The 17,336-nt window shown below is 41.8% G+C and overlaps 17 non-coding genes across 17 annotated transcripts; all 17 read right to left on the bottom strand.

Moving 5' to 3' along the window:
• Positions 1-201: 201 nt before the first annotated feature.
• trnap-ugg (transfer RNA proline (anticodon UGG)) lies at positions 202-273 on the bottom strand. The gene has a single exon. It is a non-coding gene; the product is annotated as a tRNA-Pro (tRNA).
• Positions 274-1,548: 1,275 nt separating this feature from the next.
• On the bottom strand, positions 1,549-1,620 carry trnap-ugg (transfer RNA proline (anticodon UGG)). Its single transcript has one exon. It is a non-coding gene; the product is annotated as a tRNA-Pro (tRNA).
• Positions 1,621-2,895: 1,275 nt separating this feature from the next.
• On the bottom strand, positions 2,896-2,967 carry trnap-ugg (transfer RNA proline (anticodon UGG)). Its single transcript has one exon. It is a non-coding gene; the product is annotated as a tRNA-Pro (tRNA).
• Positions 2,968-3,565: 598 nt separating this feature from the next.
• On the bottom strand, positions 3,566-3,637 carry trnap-ugg (transfer RNA proline (anticodon UGG)). The gene has a single exon. It is a non-coding gene; the product is annotated as a tRNA-Pro (tRNA).
• Positions 3,638-4,242: 605 nt separating this feature from the next.
• On the bottom strand, positions 4,243-4,314 carry trnap-cgg (transfer RNA proline (anticodon CGG)). Its single transcript has one exon. It is a non-coding gene; the product is annotated as a tRNA-Pro (tRNA).
• A 597-nt stretch (positions 4,315-4,911) lies between these two features.
• Positions 4,912-4,983, bottom strand: trnap-ugg (transfer RNA proline (anticodon UGG)). The gene has a single exon. It is a non-coding gene; the product is annotated as a tRNA-Pro (tRNA).
• Positions 4,984-6,258: 1,275 nt separating this feature from the next.
• trnap-ugg (transfer RNA proline (anticodon UGG)) lies at positions 6,259-6,330 on the bottom strand. The gene has a single exon. It is a non-coding gene; the product is annotated as a tRNA-Pro (tRNA).
• A 1,276-nt stretch (positions 6,331-7,606) lies between these two features.
• trnap-cgg (transfer RNA proline (anticodon CGG)) lies at positions 7,607-7,678 on the bottom strand. Its single transcript has one exon. It is a non-coding gene; the product is annotated as a tRNA-Pro (tRNA).
• Positions 7,679-8,946: 1,268 nt separating this feature from the next.
• On the bottom strand, positions 8,947-9,018 carry trnap-ugg (transfer RNA proline (anticodon UGG)). Its single transcript has one exon. It is a non-coding gene; the product is annotated as a tRNA-Pro (tRNA).
• Positions 9,019-10,293: 1,275 nt separating this feature from the next.
• trnap-ugg (transfer RNA proline (anticodon UGG)) lies at positions 10,294-10,365 on the bottom strand. The gene has a single exon. It is a non-coding gene; the product is annotated as a tRNA-Pro (tRNA).
• A 1,945-nt stretch (positions 10,366-12,310) lies between these two features.
• On the bottom strand, positions 12,311-12,382 carry trnap-ugg (transfer RNA proline (anticodon UGG)). The gene has a single exon. It is a non-coding gene; the product is annotated as a tRNA-Pro (tRNA).
• A 1,275-nt stretch (positions 12,383-13,657) lies between these two features.
• On the bottom strand, positions 13,658-13,729 carry trnap-ugg (transfer RNA proline (anticodon UGG)). Its single transcript has one exon. It is a non-coding gene; the product is annotated as a tRNA-Pro (tRNA).
• A 598-nt stretch (positions 13,730-14,327) lies between these two features.
• On the bottom strand, positions 14,328-14,399 carry trnap-ugg (transfer RNA proline (anticodon UGG)). The gene has a single exon. It is a non-coding gene; the product is annotated as a tRNA-Pro (tRNA).
• A 598-nt stretch (positions 14,400-14,997) lies between these two features.
• Positions 14,998-15,069, bottom strand: trnap-ugg (transfer RNA proline (anticodon UGG)). The gene has a single exon. It is a non-coding gene; the product is annotated as a tRNA-Pro (tRNA).
• Positions 15,070-15,674: 605 nt separating this feature from the next.
• Positions 15,675-15,746, bottom strand: trnap-cgg (transfer RNA proline (anticodon CGG)). The gene has a single exon. It is a non-coding gene; the product is annotated as a tRNA-Pro (tRNA).
• A 597-nt stretch (positions 15,747-16,343) lies between these two features.
• On the bottom strand, positions 16,344-16,415 carry trnap-ugg (transfer RNA proline (anticodon UGG)). The gene has a single exon. It is a non-coding gene; the product is annotated as a tRNA-Pro (tRNA).
• A 598-nt stretch (positions 16,416-17,013) lies between these two features.
• Positions 17,014-17,085, bottom strand: trnap-ugg (transfer RNA proline (anticodon UGG)). Its single transcript has one exon. It is a non-coding gene; the product is annotated as a tRNA-Pro (tRNA).
• Positions 17,086-17,336: the final 251 nt, after the last annotated feature.

Raw genomic sequence — 17,336 nt, forward strand, 5'->3', positions numbered from 1 at the left:
AATGTAGGCTTGGCTGGCAATTTAACCCAAAAAAGGGCCAGGGATCTCTTGCTTCTAAACAATAACCGAAGCTGTAGTCCAAAAAGTTGCTTTGCCATTCAGAAATGGTCTATTTTAATGTTGACATGTCTTAGATGCAGATGTCACAACAATGCAGTAAAGTAGAGCACTGTACATAGTTTTAGTCAAATAACATATAAAGGGCTCGTCCGGGATTTGAACCCGGGACCTCTCGCACCCAAAGCAAGAATCATACGCCTAGACCAACGAGCCTACTAGTTCAGAATTTGCTTTCTTATTTTGGCCTTTTGAGGCGTTTATTTTGGCTTTTTTTGGCTCTTTTGCCTAGTGCACAGTCTCAGTCTTGACTACACACATGAATGTATCAAGCCCTTATGCACAAATCAGTTGGCATTTGGGCTGAAAAGACAGTAACACAATTCAACTCCTGGAGACTGTACTTGAAAACGTAATATACCACACGTGCTAGGGAAAGTACAGTCCCGGCTTGTCATGCTAATGTAAGAGCCAGATGTGCTAGATCTATGCTCTGTGGACACTGGCTTAACAGCAAATTATTTATTCACCCTCACTCGTCTGCAGTTGCGATTCACTTCGTGACAGGTATCGCTATTGTAATAGCTACCAGAGCATCCACATTTTTGTTGTCAATGTAGGCTTGGCTGGCAATTTAATCCAAAAAAGGGCCAGGGATCTCTCGCTTCTAAACAATAACAGAATAACCGAAGATGTAGTCCAACAAGCTGCTTTGCCATTCAGAAATGGTCTGTTTAAACGTTGACATGTCTTAGAAGCAGATGTCACAACAATGCAGTAAAGAAGAGCACTGTACATAATTTTAGTCAAATAACATAAAAAGGGCTCGTCCAGGATTTGAACCCGGGACCTCTCACACCCGAAGCGAGAATCATACGACTAGACCAACGAGCCTTCTATTTCAAGATTTGATTTCTTATTTTGGCCTTTTGAGGCGTTTATTTAGGCTTTTTTGGCTCTTTTGCCTAGTGCACATTCTCAGTCTTGACTACACACATCTATGTATCACGCTTTTATGCACAAATCAGTTGGCATTTGGGCTGAAAAGACAGTAACACAATTCAACTCCTGAAGACTGTACTTGAAAACGTAATGTACCACACGTGCTAGGGAAAATACAGTCCCGGCTTGTCATGCTAATGTAAGAGCCAGATGTGCTAGATCTATGCTCTGTGGACACTGGCTTAACAGCAAATTATTTATTCACCCTCACTCGTCTGCAGTTGCGATTCACTTCGTGACAGGTATCGCTATTGTAATAGCTACCAGAGCATCCACATTTTTGTTGTCAATGTAGGCTTGGCTGGCAATTTAACCCAAAAAAGGGCCAGGGATCTCTTGCTTCTAAACAATAACCGAAGCTGTAGTCCAAAAAGTTGCTTTGCCATTCAGAAATGGTCTATTTTAATGTTGACATGTCTTAGATGCAGATGTCACAACAATGCAGTAAAGTAGAGCACTGTACATAGTTTTAGTCAAATAACATATAAAGGGCTCGTCCGGGATTTGAACCCGGGACCTCTTGCACCCAAAGCAAGAATCATACGCCTAGACCAACAAGCCTACTAGTTCAAGATTTGCTTTCTTATTTTGGCCTTTTGAGGCGTTTATTTTGGCTTTTTTTGGCTCTTTTGCCTAGTGCACAGTCTCAGTCTTGACTACACACATGAATGTATCAAGCCCTTATGCACAAATCAGTTGGCATTTGGGCTGAAAAGACAGTAACACAATTCAACTCCTGGAGACTGTACTTGAAAACGTAATATACCACACGTGCTAGGGAAAATACAGTCCCGGCTTGTCATGCTAATGTAAGAGCCAGATGTGCTAGATCTATGCTCTGTGGACACTGGCTTAACAGCAAATTATTTATTCACCCTCACTCGTCTGCAGTTGCGATTCACTTCGTGACAGGTATCGCTATTGTAATAGCTACCAGAGCATCCACATTTTTGTTGTCAATGTAGGCTTGGCTGGCAATTTAATCCAAAAAAGGGCCAGGGATCTCTCGCTTCTAAACAATAACAGAATAACCGAAGATGTAGTCCAACAAGCTGCTTTGCCATTCAGAAATGGTCTGTTTAAACGTTGACATGTCTTAGAAGCAGATGTCACAACAATGCAGTAAAGAAGAGCACTGTACATAATTTTAGTCAAATAACATAAAAAGGGCTCGTCCAGGATTTGAACCCGGGACCTCTCACACCCGAAGCGAGAATCATACGACTAGACCAACGAGCCTTCTATTTCAAGATTTGATTTCTTATTTTGGCCTTTTGAGGCGTTTATTTAGGCTTTTTTGGCTCTTTTGCCTAGTGCACATTCTCAGTCTTGACTACACACATCTATGTATCACGCTTTTATGCACAAATCAGTTGGCATTTGGGCTGAAAAGACAGTAACACAATTCAACTCCTGAAGACTGTACTTGAAAACGTAATGTACCACACGTGCTAGGGAAAATACAGTCCCGGCTTGTCATGCTAATGTAAGAGCCAGATGTGCTAGATCTATGCTCTGTGGACACTGGCTTAACAGCAAATTATTTATTCACCCTCACTCGTCTGCAGTTGCGATTCACTTCGTGACAGGTATCGCTATTGTAATAGCTACCAGAGCATCCACATTTTTGTTGTCAATGTAGGCTTGGCTGGCAATTTAACCCAAAAAAGGGCCAGGGATCTCTTGCTTCTAAACAATAACCGAAGCTGTAGTCCAAAAAGTTGCTTTGCCATTCAGAAATGGTCTATTTTAATGTTGACATGTCTTAGATGCAGATGTCACAACAATGCAGTAAAGTAGAGCACTGTACATAGTTTTAGTCAAATAACATATAAAGGGCTCGTCCGGGATTTGAACCCGGGACCTCTTGCACCCAAAGCAAGAATCATACGCCTAGACCAACAAGCCTACTAGTTCAAGATTTGCTTTCTTATTTTGGCCTTTTGAGGCGTTTATTTTGGCTTTTTTTGGCTCTTTTGCCTAGTGCACAGTCTCAGTCTTGACTACACACATGAATGTATCAAGCCCTTATGCACAAATCAGTTGGCATTTGGGCTGAAAAGACAGTAACACAATTCAACTCCTGGAGACTGTACTTGAAAACGTAATATACCACACGTGCTAGGGAAAATACAGTCCCGGCTTGTCATGCTAATGTAAGAGCCAGATGTGCTAGATCTATGCTCTGTGGACACTGGCTTAACAGCAAATTATTTATTCACCCTCACTCGTCTGCAGTTGCGATTCACTTAGTGAAAGGTATCGCTAGTGTAATAGCTACCAGAGCATCCACATTTTTGTTGTCAATGTAGGCTTGGCTGGCAATTTAACCCAAAAAAGGGCCAGGGATCTCTTGCTTCTAAACAATAACCGAAGCTGTAGTCCAAAAAGTTGCTTTGCCATTCAGAAATGGTCTATTTTAATGTTGACATGTCTTAGATGCAGATGTCACAACAATGCAGTAAAGTAGAGCACTGTACATAGTTTTAGTCAAATAACATATAAAGGGCTCGTCCGGGATTTGAACCCGGGACCTCTCGCACCCAAAGCGAGAATCATACGCCTAGACCAACGAGCCTACTAGTTCAAGATTTGATTTCTTATTTTGGCCTTTTGAGGCGTTTATTTTGGCTTTTTTGGCTCTTTTGCCTAGTGCACAGTCTCAGTCTTGACTACACACATGAATGTATCAAGCCCTTATGCACAAATCAGTTGGCATTTGGGCTGAAAAGACAGTAACACAATTCAACTCCTGGAGACTGTACTTGAAAACGTAATATACCACACGTGCTAGGGAAAGTACAGTCCCGGCTTGTCATGCTAATGTAAGAGCCAGATGTGCTAGATCTATGCTCTGTGGACACTGGCTTAACAGCAAATTATTTATTCACCCTCACTCGTCTGCAGTTGCGATTCACTTCGTGACAGGTATCGCTATTGTAATAGCTACCAGAGCATCCACATTTTTGTTGTCAATGTAGGCTTGGCTGGCAATTTAACCCAAAAAAGGGCCAGGGATCTCTCGCTTCTAAACAATAACAGAATAACCGAAGATGTAGTCCAACAAGCTGCTTTGCCATTCAGAAACGGTCTGTTTAAACGTTGACATGTCTTAGAAGCAGATGTCACAACAATGCAGTAAAGAAGAGCACTGTACATAATTTTAGTCAAATAACATATAAAGGGCTCGTCCGGGATTTGAACCCGGGACCTCTCACACCCGAAGCGAGAATCATACGACTAGACCAACGAGCCTATTAGTTCAAGATTTGATTTCTTATTTTGGCCTTTTGAGGCGTTTATTTTGGCTTTTTTGGCTCTTTTGCCTAGTGCACATTCTCAGTCTTGACTACACACATCTATGTATCACGCTTTTATGCACAAATCAGTTGGCATTTGGGCTGAAAAGACAGTAACACAATTCAACTCCTGAAGACTGTACTTGAAAACGTAATGTACCACACGTGCTAGGGAAAATACAGTCCCGGCTTGTCATGCTAATGTAAGAGCCAGATGTGCTAGATCTATGCTCTGTGGACACTGGCTTAACAGCAAATTATTTATTCACCCTCACTCGTCTGCAGTTGCGATTCACTTAGTGAAAGGTATCGCTAGTGTAATAGCTACCAGAGCATCCACATTTTTGTTGTCAATGTAGGCTTGGCTGGCAATTTAACCCAAAAAAGGGCCAGGGAACTCTTGCTTCTAAACAATAACCGAAGCTGTAGTCCAAAAAGTTGCTTTGCCATTCAGAAATGGTCTATTTTAATGTTGACATGTCTTAGATGCAGATGTCACAACAATGCAGTAAAGTAGAGCACTGTACATAGTTTTAGTCAAATAACATATAAAGGGCTCGTCCGGGATTTGAACCCGGGACCTCTCGCACCCAAAGCAAGAATCATACGCCTAGACCAACGAGCCTACTAGTTCAAGATTTGCTTTCTTATTTTGGCCTTTTGAGGCGTTTATTTTGGCTTTTTTTGGCTCTTTTGCCTAGTGCACAGTCTCAGTCTTGACTACACACATGAATGTATCAAGCCCTTATGCACAAATCAGTTGGCATTTGGGCTGAAAAGACAGTAACACAATTCAACTCCTGGAGACTGTACTTGAAAACGTAATATACCACACGTGCTAGGGAAAGTACAGTCCCGGCTTGTCATGCTAATGTAAGAGCCAGATGTGCTAGATCTATGCTCTGTGGACACTGGCTTAACAGCAAATTATTTATTCACCCTCACTCGTCTGCAGTTGCGATTCACTTCGTGACAGGTATCGCTATTGTAATAGCTACCAGAGCATCCACATTTTTGTTGTCAATGTAGGCTTGGCTGGCAATTTAATCCAAAAAAGGGCCAGGGATCTCTCGCTTCTAAACAATAACAGAATAACCGAAGATGTAGTCCAACAAGCTGCTTTGCCATTCAGAAATGGTCTGTTTAAACGTTGACATGTCTTAGAAGCAGATGTCACAACAATGCAGTAAAGAAGAGCACTGTACATAATTTTAGTCAAATAACATAAAAAGGGCTCGTCCAGGATTTGAACCCGGGACCTCTCACACCCGAAGCGAGAATCATACGACTAGACCAACGAGCCTTCTATTTCAAGATTTGATTTCTTATTTTGGCCTTTTGAGGCGTTTATTTAGGCTTTTTTGGCTCTTTTGCCTAGTGCACATTCTCAGTCTTGACTACACACATCTATGTATCACGCTTTTATGCACAAATCAGTTGGCATTTGGGCTGAAAAGACAGTAACACAATTCAACTCCTGAAGACTGTACTTGAAAACGTAATGTACCACACGTGCTAGGGAAAATACAGTCCCGGCTTGTCATGCTAATGTAAGAGCCAGATGTGCTAGATCTATGCTCTGTGGACACTGGCTTAACAGCAAATTATTTATTCACCCTCACTCGTCTGCAGTTGCGATTCACTTCGTGACAGGTATCGCTATTGTAATAGCTACCAGAGCATCCACATTTTTGTTGTCAATGTAGGCTTGGCTGGCAATTTAACCCAAAAAAGGGCCAGGGATCTCTTGCTTCTAAACAATAACCGAAGCTGTAGTCCAAAAAGTTGCTTTGCCATTCAGAAATGGTCTATTTTAATGTTGACATGTCTTAGATGCAGATGTCACAACAATGCAGTAAAGTAGAGCACTGTACATAGTTTTAGTCAAATAACATATAAAGGGCTCGTCCGGGATTTGAACCCGGGACCTCTTGCACCCAAAGCAAGAATCATACGCCTAGACCAACAAGCCTACTAGTTCAAGATTTGCTTTCTTATTTTGGCCTTTTGAGGCGTTTATTTTGGCTTTTTTTGGCTCTTTTGCCTAGTGCACAGTCTCAGTCTTGACTACACACATGAATGTATCAAGCCCTTATGCACAAATCAGTTGGCATTTGGGCTGAAAAGACAGTAACACAATTCAACTCCTGGAGACTGTACTTGAAAACGTAATATACCACACGTGCTAGGGAAAATACAGTCCCGGCTTGTCATGCTAATGTAAGAGCCAGATGTGCTAGATCTATGCTCTGTGGACACTGGCTTAACAGCAAATTATTTATTCACCCTCACTCGTCTGCAGTTGCGATTCACTTAGTGAAAGGTATCGCTAGTGTAATAGCTACCAGAGCATCCACATTTTTGTTGTCAATGTAGGCTTGGCTGGCAATTTAACCCAAAAAAGGGCCAGGGATCTCTTGCTTCTAAACAATAACCGAAGCTGTAGTCCAAAAAGTTGCTTTGCCATTCAGAAATGGTCTATTTTAATGTTGACATGTCTTAGATGCAGATGTCACAACAATGCAGTAAAGTAGAGCACTGTACATAGTTTTAGTCAAATAACATATAAAGGGATCGTCCGGGATTTGAACCCGGGACCTCTCGCACCCAAAGCGAAAATCATACGCCTAGACCAACGAGCCTACTAGTTCAAGATTTGCTTTCTTATTTTGGCCTTTTGAGGCGTTTATTTTGGCTTTTTTTGGCTCTTTTGCCTAGTGCACAGTCTCAGTCTTGACTACACACATGAATGTATCAAGCCCTTATGCACAAATCAGTTGGCATTTGGGCTGAAAAGACAGTAACACAATTCAACTCCTGGAGACTGTACTTGAAAACGTAATATACCACACGTGCTAGGGAAAGTACAGTCCCGCCTTGTCATGCTAATGTAAGAGCCAGATGTGCTAGATCTATGCTCTGTGGACACTGGCTTAACAGCAAATTATTTATTCACCCTCACTCGTCTGCAGTTGCGATTCACTTCGTGACAGGTATCGCTATTGTAATAGCTACCAGAGCATCCACATTTTTGTTGTCAATGTAGGCTTGGCTGGCAATTTAACCCAAAAAAGGACCAGGGATCTCTCGCTTCTAAACAATAACAGAATAACCGAAGATGTAGTCCAACAAGCTGCTTTGCCATTCAGAAACGGTCTGTTTAAACGTTGACATGTCTTAGAAGCAGATGTCACAACAATGCAGTAAAGAAGAGCACTGTACATAATTTTAGTCAAATAACATATAAAGGGCTCGTCCGGGATTTGAACCCGGGACCTCTCACACCCGAAGCGAGAATCATACGACTAGACCAACGAGCCTATTAGTTCAAGATTTGATTTCTTATTTTGGCCTTTTGAGGCGTTTATTTTGGCTTTTTTGGCTCTTTTGCCTAGTGCACATTCTCAGTCTTGACTACACACATCTATGTATCACGCTTTTATGCACAAATCAGTTGGCATTTGGGCTGAAAAGACAGTAACACAATTCAACTCCTGAAGACTGTACTTGAAAACGTAATGTACCACACGTGCTAGGGAAAATACAGTCCCGGCTTGTCATGCTAATGTAAGAGCCAGATGTGCTAGATCTATGCTCTGTGGACACTGGCTTAACAGCAAATTATTTATTCACCCTCACTCGTCTGCAGTTGCGATTCACTTAGTGAAAGGTATCGCTAGTGTAATAGCTACCAGAGCATCCACATTTTTGTTGTCAATGTAGGCTTGGCTGGCAATTTAACCCAAAAAAGGGCCAGGGAACTCTTGCTTCTAAACAATAACCGAAGCTGTAGTCCAAAAAGTTGCTTTGCCATTCAGAAATGGTCTATTTTAATGTTGACATGTCTTAGATGCAGATGTCACAACAATGCAGTAAAGTAGAGCACTGTACATAGTTTTAGTCAAATAACATATAAAGGGCTCGTCCGGGATTTGAACCCGGGACCTCTCGCACATAAAAGCAAGAATCATACGCCTAGACCAACGAGCCTACTAGTTCAAGATTTGCTTTCTTATTTTGGCCTTTTGAGGCGTTTATTTTGGCTTTTTTTGGCTCTTTTGCCTAGTGCACAGTCTCAGTCTTGACTACACACATGAATGTATCAAGCCCTTATGCACAAATCAGTTGGCATTTGGGCTGAAAAGACAGTAACACAATTCAACTCCTGGAGACTGTACTTGAAAACGTAATATACCACACGTGCTAGGGAAAATACAGTCCCGGCTTGTCATGCTAATGTAAGAGCCAGATGTGCTAGATCTATGCTCTGTGGACACTGGCTTAACAGCAAATTATTTATTCACCCTCACTCGTCTGCAGTTGCGATTCACTTAGTGAAAGGTATCGCTAGTGTAATAGCTACCAGAGCATCCACATTTTTGTTGTCAATGTAGGCTTGGCTGGCAATTTAACCCAAAAAAGGGCCAGGGATCTCTTGCTTCTAAACAATAACCGAAGCTGTAGTCCAAAAAGTTGCTTTGCCATTCAGAAATGGTCTATTTTAATGTTGACATGTCTTAGATGCAGATGTCACAACAATGCAGTAAAGTAGAGCACTGTACATAGTTTTAGTCAAATAACATATAAAGGGCTCGTCCGGGATTTGAACCCGGGACCTCTCGCACCCAAAGCAAGAATCATACGCCTAGACCAACGAGCCTACTAGTTCAAGATTTGCTTTCTTATTTTGGCCTTTTGAGGCGTTTATTTTGGCTTTTTTTGGCTCTTTTGCCTAGTGCACAGTCTCAGTCTTGACTACACACATGAATGTATCAAGCCCTTATGCACAAATCAGTTGGCATTTGGGCTGAAAAGACAGTAACACAATTCAACTCCTGGAGACTGTACTTGAAAACGTAATATACCACACGTGCTAGGGAAAGTACAGTCCCGGCTTGTCATGCTAATGTAAGAGCCAGATGTGCTAGATCTATGCTCTGTGGACACTGGCTTAACAGCAAATTATTTATTCACCCTCACTCGTCTGCAGTTGCGATTCACTTCGTGACAGGTATCGCTATTGTAATAGCTACCAGAGCATCCACATTTTTGTTGTCAATGTAGGCTTGGCTGGCAATTTAATCCAAAAAAGGGCCAGGGATCTCTCGCTTCTAAACAATAACAGAATAACCGAAGATGTAGTCCAACAAGCTGCTTTGCCATTCAGAAATGGTCTGTTTAAACGTTGACATGTCTTAGAAGCAGATGTCACAACAATGCAGTAAAGAAGAGCACTGTACATAATTTTAGTCAAATAACATAAAAAGGGCTCGTCCAGGATTTGAACCCGGGACCTCTCACACCCGAAGCGAGAATCATACGACTAGACCAACGAGCCTTCTATTTCAAGATTTGATTTCTTATTTTGGCCTTTTGAGGCGTTTATTTAGGCTTTTTTGGCTCTTTTGCCTAGTGCACATTCTCAGTCTTGACTACACACATCTATGTATCACGCTTTTATGCACAAATCAGTTGGCATTTGGGCTGAAAAGACAGTAACACAATTCAACTCCTGAAGACTGTACTTGAAAACGTAATGTACCACACGTGCTAGGGAAAATACAGTCCCGGCTTGTCATGCTAATGTAAGAGCCAGATGTGCTAGATCTATGCTCTGTGGACACTGGCTTAACAGCAAATTATTTATTCACCCTCACTCGTCTGCAGTTGCGATTCACTTCGTGACAGGTATCGCTATTGTAATAGCTACCAGAGCATCCACATTTTTGTTGTCAATGTAGGCTTGGCTGGCAATTTAACCCAAAAAAGGGCCAGGGATCTCTTGCTTCTAAACAATAACCGAAGCTGTAGTCCAAAAAGTTGCTTTGCCATTCAGAAATGGTCTATTTTAATGTTGACATGTCTTAGATGCAGATGTCACAACAATGCAGTAAAGTAGAGCACTGTACATAGTTTTAGTCAAATAACATATAAAGGGCTCGTCCGGGATTTGAACCCGGGACCTCTTGCACCCAAAGCAAGAATCATACGCCTAGACCAACAAGCCTACTAGTTCAAGATTTGCTTTCTTATTTTGGCCTTTTGAGGCGTTTATTTTGGCTTTTTTTGGCTCTTTTGCCTAGTGCACAGTCTCAGTCTTGACTACACACATGAATGTATCAAGCCCTTATGCACAAATCAGTTGGCATTTGGGCTGAAAAGACAGTAACACAATTCAACTCCTGGAGACTGTACTTGAAAACGTAATATACCACACGTGCTAGGGAAAATACAGTCCCGGCTTGTCATGCTAATGTAAGAGCCAGATGTGCTAGATCTATGCTCTGTGGACACTGGCTTAACAGCAAATTATTTATTCACCCTCACTCGTCTGCAGTTGCGATTCACTTAGTGAAAGGTATCGCTAGTGTAATAGCTACCAGAGCATCCACATTTTTGTTGTCAATGTAGGCTTGGCTGGCAATTTAACCCAAAAAAGGGCCAGGGATCTCTTGCTTCTAAACAATAACCGAAGCTGTAGTCCAAAAAGTTGCTTTGCCATTCAGAAATGGTCTATTTTAATGTTGACATGTCTTAGATGCAGATGTCACAACAATGCAGTAAAGTAGAGCACTGTACATAGTTTTAGTCAAATAACATATAAAGGGATCGTCCGGGATTTGAACCCGGGACCTCTCGCACCCAAAGCGAAAATCATACGCCTAGACCAACGAGCCTACTAGTTCAAGATTTGCTTTCTTATTTTGGCCTTTTGAGGCGTTTATTTTGGCTTTTTTTGGCTCTTTTGCCTAGTGCACAGTCTCAGTCTTGACTACACACATGAATGTATCAAGCCCTTATGCACAAATCAGTTGGCATTTGGGCTGAAAAGACAGTAACACAATTCAACTCCTGGAGACTGTACTTGAAAACGTAATATACCACACGTGCTAGGGAAAGTACAGTCCCGCCTTGTCATGCTAATGTAAGAGCCAGATGTGCTAGATCTATGCTCTGTGGACACTGGCTTAACAGCAAATTATTTATTCACCCTCACTCGTCTGCAGTTGCGATTCACTTCGTGACAGGTATCGCTATTGTAATAGCTACCAGAGCATCCACATTTTTGTTGTCAATGTAGGCTTGGCTGGCAATTTAACCCAAAAAAGGACCAGGGATCTCTCGCTTCTAAACAATAACAGAATAACCGAAGATGTAGTCCAACAAGCTGCTTTGCCATTCAGAAACGGTCTGTTTAAACGTTGACATGTCTTAGAAGCAGATGTCACAACAATGCAGTAAAGAAGAGCACTGTACATAATTTTAGTCAAATAACATAAAAAGGGCTCGTCCAGGATTTGAACCCGGGACCTCTCACACCCGAAGCGAGAATCATACGATTAGACCAACAAGCCTTCTATTTCAAGATTTGATTTCTTATTTTGGCCTTTTGAGGCGTTTATTTAGGCTTTTTTGGCTCTTTTGCCTAGTGCACATTCTCAGTCTTGACTACACACATCTATGTATCACGCTTTTATGCACAAATCAGTTGGCATTTGGGCTGAAAAGACAGTAACACAATTCAACTCCTGAAGACTGTACTTGAAAACGTAATGTACCACACGTGCTAGGGAAAATACAGTCCCGGCTTGTCATGCTAATGTAAGAGCCAGATGTGCTAGATCTATGCTCTGTGGACACTGGCTTAACAGCAAATTATTTATTCACCCTCACTCGTCTGCAGTTGCGATTCACTTCGTGACAGGTATCGCTATTGTAATAGCTACCAGAGCATCCACATTTTTGTTGTCAATGTAGGCTTGGCTGGCAATTTAACCCAAAAAAGGGCCAGGGATCTCTTGCTTCTAAACAATAACCGAAGCTGTAGTCCAAAAAGTTGCTTTGCCATTCAGAAATGGTCTATTTTAATGTTGACATGTCTTAGATGCAGATGTCACAACAATGCAGTAAAGTAGAGCACTGTACATAGTTTTAGTCAAATAACATATAAAGGGCTCGTCCGGGATTTGAACCCGGGACCTCTCGCACCCAAAGCAAGAATCATACGCCTAGACCAACGAGCCTACTAGTTCAAGATTTGCTTTCTTATTTTGGCCTTTTGAGGCGTTTATTTTGGCTTTTTTTGGCTCTTTTGCCTAGTGCACAGTCTCAGTCTTGACTACACACATGAATGTATCAAGCCCTTATGCACAAATCAGTTGGCATTTGGGCTGAAAAGACAGTAACACAATTCAACTCCTGGAGACTGTACTTGAAAACGTAATATACCACACGTGCTAGGGAAAGTACAGTCCCGCCTTGTCATGCTAATGTAAGAGCCAGATGTGCTAGATCTATGCTCTGTGGACACTGGCTTAACAGCAAATTATTTATTCACCCTCACTCGTCTGCAGTTGCGATTCACTTCGTGACAGGTATCGCTATTGTAATAGCTACCAGAGCATCCACATTTTTGTTGTCAATGTAGGCTTGGCTGGCAATTTAACCCAAAAAAGGACCAGGGATCTCTCGCTTCTAAACAATAACAGAATAACCGAAGATGTAGTCCAACAAGCTGCTTTGCCATTCAGAAACGGTCTGTTTAAACGTTGACATGTCTTAGAAGCAGATGTCACAACAATGCAGTAAAGAAGAGCACTGTACATAATTTTAGTCAAATAACATAAAAAGGGCTCGTCCAGGATTTGAACCCGGGACCTCTCACACCCGAAGCGAGAATCATACGATTAGACCAACAAGCCTTCTATTTCAAGATTTGATTTCTTATTTTGGCCTTTTGAGGCGTTTATTTAGGCTTTTTTGGCTCTTTTGCCTAGTGCACATTCTCAGTCTTGACTACACACATCTATGTATCACGCTTTTATGCACAAATCAGTTGGCATTTGGGCTGAAAAGACAGTAACACAATTCAACTCCTGAAGACTGTACTTGAAAACGTAATGTACCACACGTGCTAGGGAAAATACAGTCCCGGCTTGTCATGCTAATGTAAGAGCCAGATGTGCTAGATCTATGCTCTGTGGACACTGGCTTAACAGCAAATTATTTATTCACCCTCACTCGTCTGCAGTTGCGATTCACTTCGTGACAGGTATCGCTATTGTAATAGCTACCAGAGCATCCACATTTTTGTTGTCAATGTAGGCTTGGCTGGCAATTTAACCCAAAAAAGGGCCAGGGATCTCTTGCTTCTAAACAATAACCGAAGCTGTAGTCCAAAAAGTTGCTTTGCCATTCAGAAATGGTCTATTTTAATGTTGACATGTCTTAGATGCAGATGTCACAACAATGCAGTAAAGTAGAGCACTGTACATAGTTTTAGTCAAATAACATATAAAGGGCTCGTCCGGGATTTGAACCCGGGACCTCTCGCACCCAAAGCAAGAATCATACGCCTAGACCAACGAGCCTACTAGTTCAAGATTTGCTTTCTTATTTTGGCCTTTTGAGGCGTTTATTTTGGCTTTTTTTGGCTCTTTTGCCTAGTGCACAGTCTCAGTCTTGACTACACACATGAATGTATCAAGCCCTTATGCACAAATCAGTTGGCATTTGGGCTGAAAAGACAGTAACACAATTCAACTCCTGGAGACTGTACTTGAAAACGTAATGTACCACACGTGCTAGGGAAAATACAGTCCCGGCTTGTCATGCTAATGTAAGAGCCAGATGTGCTAGATCTATGCTCTGTGGACACTGGCTTAACAGCAAATTATTTATTCACCCTCACTCGTCTGCAGTTGCGATTCACTTCGTGACAGGTATCGCTATTGTAATAGCTACCAGAGCATCCACATTTTTGTTGTCAATGTAGGCTTGGCTGGCAATTTAACCCAAAAAAGGGCCAGGGATCTCTTGCTTCTAAACAATAACCGAAGCTGTAGTCCAAAAAGTTGCTTTGCCATTCAGAAATGGTCTATTTTAATGTTGACATGTCTTAGATGCAGATGTCACAACAATGCAGTAAAGTAGAGCACTGTACATAGTTTTAGTCAAATAACATATAAAGGGCTCGTCCGGGATTTGAACCCGGGACCTCTCGCACCCAAAGCAAGAATCATACGCCTAGACCAACGAGCCTACTAGTTCAAGATTTGCTTTCTTATTTTGGCCTTTTGAGGCGTTTATTTTGGCTTTTTTTGGCTCTTTTGCCTAGTGCACAGTCTCAGTCTTGACTACACACATGAATGTATCAAGCCCTTATGCACAAATCAGTTGGCATTTGGGCTGAAAAGACAGTAACACAATTCAACTCCTGGAGACTGTACTTGAAAACGTAATATACCACACGTGCTAGGGAAAATACAGTCCCGGCTTGTCATGCTAATGTAAGAGCCAGATGTGCTAGATCTATGCTCTGTGGACACTGGCTTAACAGCAAATTATTTATTCACCCTCACTCGTCTGCAGTTGCGATTCACTTAGTGAAAGGTATCGCTAGTGTAATAGCTACCAGAGCATCCACATTTTTGTTGTCAATGTAGGCTTGGCTGGCAATTTAACCCAAAAAAGGGCCAGGGATCTCTTGCTTCTAAACAATAACCGAAGCTGTAGTCCAAAAAGTTGCTTTGCCATTCAGAAATGGTCTATTTTAATGTTGACATGTCTTAGATGCAGATGTCACAACAATGCAGTAAAGTAGAGCACTGTACATAGTTTTAGTCAAATAACATATAAAGGGCTCGTCCGGGATTTGAACCCGGGACCTCTCGCACCCAAAGCGAGAATCATACGCCTAGACCAACGAGCCTACTAGTTCAAGATTTGATTTCTTATTTTGGCCTTTTGAGGCGTTTATTTTGGCTTTTTTGGCTCTTTTGCCTAGTGCACAGTCTCAGTCTTGACTACACACATGAATGTATCAAGCCCTTATGCACAAATCAGTTGGCATTTGGGCTGAAAAGACAGTAACACAATTCAACTCCTGGAGACTGTACTTGAAAACGTAATATACCACACGTGCTAGGGAAAGTACAGTCCCGCCTTGTCATGCTAATGTAAGAGCCAGATGTGCTAGATCTATGCTCTGTGGACACTGGCTTAACAGCAAATTATTTATTCACCCTCACTCGTCTGCAGTTGCGATTCACTTCGTGACAGGTATCGCTATTGTAATAGCTACCAGAGCATCCACATTTTTGTTGTCAATGTAGGCTTGGCTGGCAATTTAACCCAAAAAAGGGCCAGGGATCTCTCGCTTCTAAACAATAACAGAATAACCGAAGATGTAGTCCAACAAGCTGCTTTGCCATTCAGAAACGGTCTGTTTAAACGTTGACATGTCTTAGAAGCAGATGTCACAACAATGCAGTAAAGAAGAGCACTGTACATAATTTTAGTCAAATAACATATAAAGGGCTCGTCCGGGATTTGAACCCGGGACCTCTCACACCCGAAGCGAGAATCATACGACTAGACCAACGAGCCTATTAGTTCAAGATTTGATTTCTTATTTTGGCCTTTTGAGGCGTTTATTTAGGCTTTTTTGGCTCTTTTGCCTAGTGCACATTCTCAGTCTTGACTACACACATCTATGTATCACGCTTTTATGCACAAATCAGTTGGCATTTGGGCTGAAAAGACAGTAACACAATTCAACTCCTGAAGACTGTACTTGAAAACGTAATGTACCACACGTGCTAGGGAAAATACAGTCCCGGCTTGTCATGCTAATGTAAGAGCCAGATGTGCTAGATCTATGCTCTGTGGACACTGGCTTAACAGCAAATTATTTATTCACCCTCACTCGTCTGCAGTTGCGATTCACTTAGTGAAAGGTATCGCTAGTGTAATAGCTACCAGAGCATCCACATTTTTGTTGTCAATGTAGGCTTGGCTGGCAATTTAACCCAAAAAAGGGCCAGGGAACTCTTGCTTCTAAACAATAACCGAAGCTGTAGTCCAAAAAGTTGCTTTGCCATTCAGAAATGGTCTATTTTAATGTTGACATGTCTTAGATGCAGATGTCACAACAATGCAGTAAAGTAGAGCACTGTACATAGTTTTAGTCAAATAACATATAAAGGGCTCGTCCGGGATTTGAACCCGGGACCTCTCGCACCCAAAGCAAGAATCATACGCCTAGACCAACGAGCCTACTAGTTCAAGATTTGCTTTCTTATTTTGGCCTTTTGAGGCGTTTATTTTGGCTTTTTTTGGCTCTTTTGCCTAGTGCACAGTCTCAGTCTTGACTACACACATGAATGTATCAAGCCCTTATGCACAAATCAGTTGGCATTTGGGCTGAAAAGACAGTAACACAATTCAACTCCTGGAGACTGTACTTGAAAACGTAATATACCACACGTGCTAGGGAAAATACAGTCCCGCCTTGTCATGCTAATGTAAGAGCCAGATGTGCTAGATCTATGCTCTGTGGACACTGGCTTAACAGCAAATTATTTATTCACCCTCACTCGTCTGCAGTTGCGATTCACTTAGTGAAAGGTATCGCTAGTGTAATAGCTACCAGAGCATCCACATTTTTGTTGTCAATGTAGGCTTGGCTGGCAATTTAACCCAAAAAAGGGCCAGGGATCTCTTGCTTCTAAACAATAACCGAAGCTGTAGTCCAAAAAGTTGCTTTGCCATTCAGAAATGGTCTATTTTAATGTTGACATGTCTTAGATGCAGATGTCACAACAATGCAGTAAAGTAGAGCACTGTACATAGTTTTAGTCAAATAACATATAAAGGGCTCGTCCGGGATTTGAACCCGGGACCTCTCGCACCCAAAGCGAGAATCATACGCCTAGACCAACGAGCCTACTAGTTCAAGATTTGATTTCTTATTTTGGCCTTTTGAGGCGTTTATTTTGGCTTTTTTGGCTCTTTTGCCTAGTGCACAGTCTCAGTCTTGACTACACACATGAATGTATCAAGCCCTTATGCACAAATCAGTTGGCATTTGGGCTGAAAAGACAGTAACACAATTCAACTCCTGGAGACTGTACTTGAAAACGTAATATACCACACGTGCTAGGGAAAGTACAGTCCCGCCTTGTCATGCTAATGTAA

This window comes from Brachyhypopomus gauderio, unplaced genomic scaffold, assembly GCF_052324685.1.
Source record: "Brachyhypopomus gauderio isolate BG-103 unplaced genomic scaffold, BGAUD_0.2 sc111, whole genome shotgun sequence".
Lineage (NCBI taxonomy): Eukaryota > Metazoa > Chordata > Actinopteri > Gymnotiformes > Hypopomidae > Brachyhypopomus > Brachyhypopomus gauderio.